This window comes from Cibotium barometz, chromosome 43 (genome assembly GCF_041138505.1).
Source record: "Cibotium barometz isolate CiBa-2024 chromosome 43, ASM4113850v1, whole genome shotgun sequence".
Classification (NCBI taxonomy): Eukaryota; Viridiplantae; Streptophyta; class Polypodiopsida; order Cyatheales; family Cibotiaceae; genus Cibotium; species Cibotium barometz.
Window position 1 is genome coordinate 8151599 of NC_141088.1, and position 11532 is coordinate 8163130.

An 11532-nucleotide genomic window follows, 5' to 3' on the forward strand; every position below is an offset into this window, starting at 1 on the left:
CATAGGTAGTTGCCCCAACTTTGTAAATACTTAAGAGTTGGTTTCTTTGGGTTAACCATCATAGGTAGTTGCCCCAACTTTGTAAATACAATCTAGGCATTACAACGGTCATGCGATAAATTATCACCTATTAGTGAGGTGAAATGTCCCCTCACTAACCTGCACTGACATGAAACCTATCAAGCTTTGGTTTGCAATCCCAAAAGGAACCCTCACCCAACCTTGTGATGTGCCACCTGCACTAACATGAAACCTATCAAGCTTGGGTTACAATCCCAAAAGGAACCCTCACTCTACCTTGTGATGGGTTAACCATCATAGGTAGTTGCCCCAACTTTGTAAATACTTAAGAGTTGGTTTCTTTGGGTTAACCATCATAGGTAGTTGCCCCAACTTTGTAAATACAATCTAGGCATTACAACGGTCGTGCGATAAATTATCACCTATTAGTCAGGTGAAATGTCCCCTCACTAACCTGCACTGACATGAAACCTATCAAGCTTTGGTTTGCAATCCCAAAAGGAACCCTCACCCAACCTTGTGATGTGCGACCTGCACTAACATGAAACCTATCAAGCTTGGGTTTACAATCCCAAAAGGAACCCTCACTCTACCTTGTGATGGGTTAACCATCATAGGTAGTTGCCCCAACTTTGTAAATACTTAAGAGTTGGTTTCTTTGGGTGGGGAAATGCCCAGTTGTCTCAAACCGATCACTTCAGAATGGTTATCCCCAAGAGAACATGTCCCTTGGTTTATTTTACAACAATTTTAGAATATATTACCGGTCTTGTAATCTTGCATCCACATTTCAAGCACAAACATTCTCACATAAGAGAAATAACCTTTCCATTTTAAGAAAATCCTAGCTAAATTCATCAAACAATCCCTTTTCTTAATCAAAAACTTCTAGGGTTTGTACCCACTTACTCGACGAGGTGGAGGCCCAATAATTGCAACTATGGGGAGGTAAGCCAATCCCACTTACAGGAGGCCCAATAATCATGATTACGAGGAGGTGAACCGGTTCTCCACTTGCTTGGGAGACATTTACAACAACGGTTAACCTCATCATGGTCAGATACCCTTAGACGCTCATGTCCTCTATATTTTGCACATCCTCCATGAGCCATTAGGTGGTTGAGCCTTTCCTTGCCTGGAAGTAACTTACTCCTCTTTGCGTATATTGCCAATGTTTGGCTAACCACTCATTTACTCAAACAGAACATGTACATAGCAAGACCCTAGTTTAATGCGATTGGGCTAGGATGAAACTTTGGAAGTATTAGATATGAGAAGCAAGCCTAGATACCAAGATAATAATGTCGTGCAATTAGAAGAGAAGGAAAGATCATAATGGTATGGTTGGTACTTAGGTTCTGAATCCACTTTGGGATATACTTAAACTTAATCTTACAAGCTCTTAGGGTATAGTAGTGGTGGTGATAGTAAAGGATATAGATGAGCTCAAAGGAAGAGTGGGATTAAGAGGGGGTATGGTAATTACCATAGAAGAAGGGTTGCCAACCTCTTAATGCATGCCTCACATTACATTACATCATAATCAACCTGTTAGTGCATGCCTCACAAGGCTTTGAAACTGAACATTGTTGAAAATTAACGCATGTCCAATCAAGGTCAAACACAATTTGCACACAACAGACATACATATCAGTAACACACTAGATAGACAATGGCACGGGACTGATTTCAATGCTCATAGAACAAACTACATTTTGAAGCATGGTGTGTTTAGACTAAGGCTTCATGAAGGTTTTAGTATCATTGCTCGTAAAATAGATTGTGTTTTCAAACACAGTGTATTCATACCTGGCTGGCTTCGTTTGAAATGGAGAGGAGGGGTAGGCATGATTTGAAATGGAGAGGAGGGGGGCGGGCATGCTTTGAAATAAAGAGGACGTACGAGCATGCTAAGAGGTATCGTTTATCCCACACAAAGGTAGTGATTTCAATGCTCATAGAATAAACTACATTTTGAAACATGGTGTGTTCTACTAAGGCTGACGGTTTTAGTATCATTGCTCGTAAAATAGATTGTGTTTTGAAACACAGTGTATTCATACCTGGCTGGCTTTGTTTGAAATGGAGAGGAGGGGTAGGCATGATTTGAAATGGAGACGAGGGGGGGGGCCCGGGCATGCCTTGAAATGGAGAGGAGGGGTAGGCATGATTTGAAATGGAGAGGAGGGGGGCGGGCATGCTTTGAAATAAAGAGGAAGGACGAGGATGCATAGAGGGGATGGATGCCCCGATGATGCCATCCTTAGATGGGTGTAGCCACCAATGAGTATGGTAAATTTCCAACAAATTTATTTATTACGATCCAAAGTAGGAATAGGGCCCAAACAAGTTCGGTTCTCTGGGAATGAGACACCGGCCATGCCTCGTAAAGAGGAGGAAAACGGTGTTGGCTTCTATGAACCAAGTGTAGACTCGTTCCATCCTCGATCATGCACATTGAGTGCCATTTGATCAGAGGAATAAATTCCTATTAGAATGACTATGTTTCCCCTGCGAGATATAGTTAGGTCCCTCCATTTGCTCCTATCCTCGTATTTCAAAGAGATCGAGGTGTCATCAATCGGAGACAAGGGGATTCAGCTACCTATCAAAAGGATCCTCTTGGCCCACCTAGGGCAGGGACCTTACACATGGTATTAGAGCACACTTTAGGTTTAAGAAATTGTATATTGTTGTATTCTTTGGTTGCCTATTAGACTAATTTAGTTATGGCTAGATGTAGGACAGGATGGATCCCTCTTCCTGATTCTTGGTGTTCCAGTACATGTTCATGGCTGCTTGTCACTCCTTGAACTTTGAGTTCCACGACACCATGGTGCACATCGTAGATAAGCTAACCCTTCCTCACTACACTCGCATTGAGAGGGGATGGATAGGGATGAATACTAGTGCCGTGAACCATCCTATTTAATCATTTAAGTAGATTGGTTGGAAATCTTTCCATTGGCCTAAGGCAAATCAGTTATATTAAAATGTTTGCGAAGGATTCGCTTGTTTTGGTTCTTCGGTACTCCTCGAAATGATAACCAGGTAACCATCAATGGAACTTGTATACTATATAATTGATGGGTCTATGATGACAAAGTGATCGTGGTTTTGCCTCCCCATAGAGTAGCTGTCAGACGAAGCTCAGCTCATGGTTTTGTCTCCCAATAGAGTAGCTGTTAGACAAAGCTTAGCTCATGGTTTTGCCTCTCGATAAAGTAAAGCTCAGCTCATGGTTTGCCTCCCTTGCTAAAGACTTATCGAGTTTCATAAACCTTGGCAAATCCCCTTTACTTTTTCAATGCTAATGCCTCACAACTTCACTAGAAGCCTACCATGTATATAAATAAGAATTGAGTTGTATAACTCAATCCTTGTAATCAGCTAGTTTACTTGTAAATATTGAAGCTTGGAATAAAGGATTTGGAATTCTTGCTCTTAGTGTTCTTGTGATTGTTATATGACTGATACTAGGTAGCCTAAGTGTTATAATCCTAAACTTAATCTCGTATTGATAGCTAGGGTCATCAACTTCTTACTCCCAATGCATTATACACAGACACACAAGAGAAGAAGCTCTTTCTCAAACAAATGCAGCCTCCCTCATTGAATAGGGCAGGCTCAAAAATTGAAAGGGATATGCAAGTCTCGTCGAGGCTATGGATGACTATTTCTCACCTGCCCCACAGAGGAGCTAGAAATCGATCCATGCTAGGTTTCATCTCACTCGAGATGCTAAACTTTGGTGTGGAAACAATGGTGTAGAGACAAGGGGGTCACTAAAGGTTTGAGAAACTGGACATCTTGAGGGGCTTCCAAAGGAATTTCCAGCCAAACCCTCACAATAACACTTGGGATTAGCATGCCAATAACTTTGTCCCCCGCACTTCTGTTATTCCTACCAGGGAGCCCTATGGGAACCAAAGGTGTTTTTATTGTAATAAAGCTAGCCACTTTAGAGTTGAATGCCCCAAATTTGCAAGACCCTCTTTTAATCCTAGCGCTATTCCACAAGAAGGTGGCCAAGTAAACTAGGGTTGTGGAGCCCCCAATCGCCAAGCCAGACAAAGTGGTGGTGGTGATGGACATGGTAAGGGTCGTTGGACCAGTTGCTCACACTTGTGCCATGATTGGTAAACCGACCTTAGAAATGGAAGAAGAAGAGCAAGCCACCCTCCACGTAGTTGTGTGACATCATTGCTCTTAAAAGATTACCCAGATTTTATATCGAGATGATGACATCTCGAATTTTTTTAAGGAGGGAAAGATGTAACATATCCATTGTAAATATAGCACATTCTGGCATATCCCATGCAAGTATAGTTCAACTAGTTCATTATGGTTGCATTTCGTTGCATTTATTTTTTATCCCTGAGAAGCTACTGTTTTAAGAGGCGATTGCAAATTAAGCACTTTCTAGAAAATGAGAAAACTGAATTCAAATTTGAAATATTAAACACGACAATACCTCGGGTAAGGATTTTTTTTTGAGATTGAAATGAGTAACCAAAGTAGTCTAAATCGACCCGTGAAGTTTTGAAATCTGGCGGCTTTAAACCGAAATTAGCAGCATTCCGTACGTCCAAAAGACGGACAGGAAGGGCCCATGGGATCCCGAGGCAATCCCAAACAATTTCTTGAAAAAAATCTTGACAATCCGATGGACAAACACGGGCACGCGCACGCGCATAGTGGTGGCCCCACCACCCCCAACGACCCCCGCTCAAGTGACATACGATGCCTATGAACACTTTTCCCAAATGCCTAAGAGCTCATTTCTCACCAATTATGCATGCACGTATCTACACTGACCGCTAACAACCCGAATTCACGAGCATTGCCCACCCACCAATCCGCCCCGGACAATGCCCGCCATTCTCCCCCGGGGCACGCCTCCCTACAGGTACCCCTTGCCACCTTTAGCCCCCCTCTAGACCCTTCTTGGACAGATGGTGGATGTACTCCCTCCCCTTGCCACCTCTCCCCGCCTATGTACACACCTTCGCCGAGACACCTCTTAGACATGTGGTGCTCTCTCCCACACACCTACTGTCCATGCATCTAGCCCAGATGCTACCCCCACTTGGACACACTTGCATCCCCTTGGTGGCACTCCCTCCGTGCGCATACACCCCTCCCCGACCGCAACTATACCCCCTCCCCTCCCCTCCCCTCCCCATCTGGAAGGTAAGCACCCACGTAGAGGCTAGGCTCTAGCTCTCTAGGACATGTCCTACACTCTTCTCCTCCCCCGTGTGAATAGAATTAAAGTCACCCTCTTAGCCTCTCCATGACAAGGCTAGACATACCCAAGCCTCACTCTCTCTTGTGAGCCCTCTGGACTAAGGACACCCTCTCCAAATTCCCCCCCCCATGTGAATAGACTTAAAGGTGACCTTCTCTCGTTAGGATTTCAGACAAGGTTTTGGAAGCCCAAACGATGTTCATTTCTAGATCCATTTAATCCATTAGAACTCTCTCTCTCTCTCTCTCTCTCTCTCTCTCTCTCTCTCTCTCTCTCTCTCTCCTAGTGATCTTTACTAATGTTTCATATCCACCCACTCTCTTTCTATTCTCATTATTAATAAGGGCCTTGCTATGGCACCAAAATGCCACGAAATTAAGAACCGTGCATCATTCAAGGTGAAAATGACGAAGCACGCATTCATGAAAATGATTTTGCCCCTTCGATAACTAATCCTCATGCAAACAACAACCAAGTTGGTCATATTTTTAATTCTCTTAAATATCTGAAACTTCTTCCTTTAGGTCATAAAGTTAAGATTTTTAGGCTTATCAAGATTACATTCCTATTGGTTAAACCTATAATGATTACGATTAGCATTGTAAAAGTATCACACCTCCCTTGTAAGTTAAGTAGACAAAAGGACTAAGGCTCCAATATGGAGAATTGCCACTTTTGACCTTGTATATGCCCTTAAGAAAGGCTAGTAAGCAAAACTGTCAGTAAGTAATCTTAATCCAAAATACTTTATGATTCTTTTTTTGTTGATAAGGATTGTAGCTAATAAGATCATTGTTGTTTTCTTATTGCTCAATGAATTATTGAAAAGAAAAGAATGTTTCATTGGTCTTAATGGTGGATATGTTTGTTGGTTTCATTTGCTAATCCACAGATACATCTTCTCCCCTACTTAGCTAACTCCACTTTTGCTTGCATAGTAAGCAGGCGAAGCAATAGCAAGCCGGGGAGTTTGGCCCAAGGCAATCCCCTCCTATGCCACTAGGAATTAGATTTCCACCCCGCAAGGGTGGACATGTGATTATGAATGTTGTCTAGTACTGTGGGCCCAGGCTAGTGCAGTGAATTAGCTCACCTCATGAGTAGACATCCCCTCTGAGGAGCAAGAGGTTTTGATACAAGCAGCAGGACCCTATGGGGGTGATAGGCTGGCTTGGCCCTCACCAACTGGTCGACAATAAGGGAGCATGGTCCGTGAGGTATGTCCAACTGGTTGAGGCTAGAGGACCAAATTCTAGATCATCGACGGTTTTGGTTTGGTTTTTGTTTGGATACGTCTATGGAAATGGATATGGAAGCCTAGATTTGGCTGGCTGAGTCGGTTTCAAGGTCTCTTTTGTGAACATTTTGCTGTAAGAACTATTTGATGTAAATATTGTTATTTTCAAAGGCTATTTTAAGGAACATTGTGAGACTTCTTTAATTAAGGAACCTATTTTTATATGTTTCATAGTGTGGTAGGACCTAATTAGATAACAAAAATGAATGGGTGAGTGGGTGGATGGATGCCCCCCGACGATGGCACCATCCTTGGATGGGTGTACCGATGAGTTAGGTAACTTTTCAACAAATTTATTTATTATGATCGAAAGTAAGAATAGGTCCCGAACAAGTTCTGTTTTAGGGGAATGAGCCAACGGCCATGCCTCTTAGAGAGGAGGAAAAAGGCGCTGGCTTCTATGAACCAAGTGCGCGGACTTGTTCCATCCTCGATCACGTACATTGACTGTTGTTGATCATAGGAATAGATTCCTGTCAGAATGACTATGTTTCCCTTGTAAGATAGAGTTCGGTCCCTCCGTTTGCTTGTATTCTTGTATTTTTTAGAGATCAAAGTGTTGTTAATCAGAGACAAGGGGATTTAGCTACCTATCAAAAGGATCCCCTTGGCCCACCTAGGGCAGGGACCTTACACACCCCACGAATCCCACAAATTCTATCCTCAATAGCTTCTTCATTGTGTTGATTCATGGATTGACCCAATTGATTGATCTTCAATAGCTTCCATCTCGGTAGTAGTCATAGAATCAAACTTTGAATTCAAGGTTTGGTTAATGATATCTAATCTATCTACCATGAGTGGCTTAAAATCAAGTTTACTCACAAGCAATTGTCATTTGAAATGGCTTGCGAACTTATAGAGGTGCTCTTATGGGCACTACCCACCTTAGCATCCTCTTCAACTCCCTTCTTTGAAGTTTCCCATGGATTAAGAGGATTTTTTAGAGTGATTCCCAAAGAATTTGCTCTTCAAGCTCTTCCATTATGTCCATAGTGTCGTGTTCCATCAATTCCTCCCCTTCCATATCCTCCATTCCTAATGATAGCTTTCTAGGTCTACCTTTTGGCTTTATCGGCAGCCATAATAGGTTGTTTTGGCAATTTTGTGATAGGATGTCAGATTTGGGTGTTCAAGGACTCTTTGTGAAGGTGTTAGGATAAGGGGTATGATGTTAATTTTGCTTTAATCAACCCTCTAAATGACATTGTTTTGACTTTTTCCTACAGTCAAATAGTGATAGCCTGGTCCACCGCTTGCACTCCAATGCTCCAAATGAGTTAAAACTTGGTGGTTAAGGTATCTGCCTACTAGTGGAGAACGCAATGGTGAAGTCAAATTTATGATCTGAGACTTGGTTCAAATTTTGTCCAAACATGGTATGCGGTAAAGAAACGGCAATAGCTCATTAACTTGAAAACAAAACGGGGTAGTTGAGGGCTCTATGGGAATCCTTAATGGTGTGGAATAACTCCTAATATTGAATTTAGGTTTAGTCCAAAATATCCCATATCAAATCACACTTTTCTAAGAACTGTAGATTATGTCAAATTGTTAACATGTAAGCAACCAACTTGCAAACCACTGAGAATGTATGCATCCTGGCATATCTAAAACATCATAATGCATCCAAATAGCATCCATCCAACGCATTTTGACTAGACTTTGGAAAAATTTTGGCATGACCTTAGTGCATTTATGAGCCAATCTCCATCACTATATCTAATATCAATGTGCCCAATAATGCCAACTATGCATCCTTATAAAACACCATTGATTGTCAATTGCATTTCAATTCATTGCCACTTGTATACATATAACCATTGCTGATTTGATTCGATGTAGCAAGTCAATGAAGAGATTTTACTTTGCCGATTTCCTAGCCAAGCTTTCTCACCCCCTTACCAAATTTTGGAATCCAATGGCAAGGGTTGAGGCCATGTCTTGATCACCATGTACATAATCTCCCTCCTTGCACTACTTTTCCACCAAAAGCACTTAGGACAAGGAGAGTTCAAGCATGCTCCCCCTTGGCCTCTCAACCAATGCCAAGGGTACCCTCTCCACATGCTAGATACTAGTGCTTATTTGAATTGAGACTGCGCAATGGAAATGCTAGAAATGTAAAGAGAGTAATGTATAGAAGCTTACAATCCAAATCTTAGCATGACTCATGCCGAGTTAGAATTCACAGTATTATTTCCACAAGATCAATCTCCCATATTGCCACACACCACCAAACTCAATCGCCGCATTAGGGTGAGAGTGTAATGCAAGGAATCAATGCACCAAATGCACTCAAGAAACCTTGATTTTTGAGAAACCCTAATTAGTGTGTGATACAATGAAGTTTGTGGATATAAGGGTGAATTATGGTATGAGAAAGCATGATTGACACACTTATCAAGAGAGTTCAATCCCAATCATTCCAAAACCTTAATTTTGATAAAACCTTTATTTCCCCATGAAATGGATTGAAATTCTTGTGAACATAAGGAAGGGACAGGGGTCATAGGAGCTTAAAACACATGCTTTATGAAGAAACAAAGTTTCGAGATCTTCAAAGTTTGCTTATGTGCTAGTAGAATGGGGTATTGAGATAGTGTAGAAGGCTATTGGCAATGATAAATTTGAGAAAATGAATGCCATAAACCTTGGTTTGCAAAAATTTCCCAAAAACAACAAAGTTGCCAAGAAACCCTAATTTCCCTTCAAGAATGTAGCAAGGGTGGCATGTATGGATAGGGGAGCGCATGGGGAAAAGAAGTTACACCTTGGACCTCAAAAATTTCAGGTGGAGAATCTAATTTTGGTAAGAAATCCCAAATTTCCAAAGTAGCCAAGAAACCCTAATGTCTTATCAAGAATGCAATAAGGGTGGCATCTATGAGCAGAGGAGGTGCCAAACAATGCCAATTTTATGAAATTGTAAGAGCAAGCCCTAATTTTGAAAAAACCCCCAAATTGGAAAAGAAAAAGGTCAAAAAACCCTAATCCCATGGTTTGAGAGTTAACCAATGCATGAGTGAGTAGGAGAAAGCATAAGGAAGAAGATTATGGAATCAATTTTGGCAAAACTCTTGTAGAAACCCTAATTTTGTGAGAAATCCTAGATCTCAAGAAATTTCTCGAATCTTGTAAGAAAGCATGAGATAAGTAACATTCAAGCTCAAGAAGGTATGATGAAATGGTTCATGCAAAAAAAAAATCATGATTAGGCTCGGAGAAAACACCAAAGCCGACGGTCGTTTTTGAGCTTCAATCTCTTGTTAACATCAACCGTTCACCCTTCTCTCTTGCGAAGATCCATAGAATAATTTCCCTCCCAAATGCTTAATGCTAATAGAGAGTTGGTTTAGGGTTTGCAGATGCCTCCATTAATAGGTAACAATGGCTAGCAGATCCCATTCAAACAGATTTGTCTTTGTTATCCTCTGGGTTGTGCCTTCTACAACCTGCTAAGTCTCCCAATGCTTATTTAGCCACCATGTTACTTCATGGTTGCTCCAAGTCTCCATCTCCACCAATCTTCCATTTATAAGTGAGGGGGAGAAAGATGCATGTTTTTTTTTCTGCAAGTCCACACCTCGAAACTTTGCCTGTCCTAATCAAATTTTGGTCCAAAAAGTGCCCAGTCATCAAAATTTCTCCAAAATTGATGCAATTTCTCCCGAAGTGAGATCAAATCTTGGCCAAGCTCCATGATCTTCATGCCCACCACTAATCCATGTATGATCAACTTGAAGCACTTCATTCATGTAACAAGGTTTTCAAGAAAATCAAGAACTCTTGCATTCTATAGAAATTTGCTCAAATCGGCTAGGATCAAGCCAAGAGCTCTAGTACCAATCGGAAGAATGAAGTGATAAAAAAGCTGAGATATGGGGGGATAATCACCACATGGATTAATGCAAGATTAAGGAGATAATCTCATACAAAGAGCCATGATTCCTAAGTGAGTTACCTGATCCCATGACCATGGTCCTAGACCTAATCTAATCTAAAGGTTGTTGCTTCATTACTAGGATGAAACTTTGGAACTATTAGATATGAGAAGCAAGCCTAGATACCAAGATAATAATGTGGTGCAATTAGAAGAGAAGGAAAGATCATAATGGTATGGTTGGTACTTAGGTTCTGAATCCACTTTGGGATATACTTAAACTTAATCTTACAAGCTCTTAGGGTATAGTAGTGGTGGTGATAGTAAAGGATATAGATGAGCTCAAAGGAAGAGTGGGATTAAGAGGGGGTATGGTAATTACCATAGGAGGAGGTTTGCCAACCTCTTAATGCATGCCTCACATTACATTACATCATAATCAACCTGTTAGTGCATGCCTCACAAGGCTCTGAAACTGAACATTGTTGAAAATTAACGCATGTCCAATCAAGGCTCAGACACAATTTGCACACACCAGACATACATATCAGTAACACACTAGATAGACAATGGCACGGGACTGATTTCAATGCTCATAGAACAAACTACATTTTGAAACATGGTGTGTTTAGACTAAGGCTTCATGAAGGTTTTAGTATCATTGCTCATAAAATAGATTGTGTTTTGAAACACAGTGTATTCATACCTGGCTGGCTTCATTTGAAATGGATAGGAGAGGTAGGCATGATTTGAAATGGAGAGGAGGGGGGCGGGCATGCTTTGAAATAAAGAGGACGTACGAGCATGCTAAGAGGTAGCGTTTATCCCACACAAAGGTAGTGATTTCAATGCTCATAGAATAAACTACATTTTGAAACATGGTGTGTTCTACTAAGGCTGACGGTTTTAGTATCATTGCTCGTAAAATAGATTGTGTTTTGAAACACAGTGTATTCATACCTGGTTGGCTTTGTTTGAAATGGAGAGGAGGGGTAGGCATGATTTGAAATGGAGATGAGGGGGTAGGCATGATTTAAAATGGAGATGAGGGGGGGGGCCGGGCATGCCTTGAAATGGAGA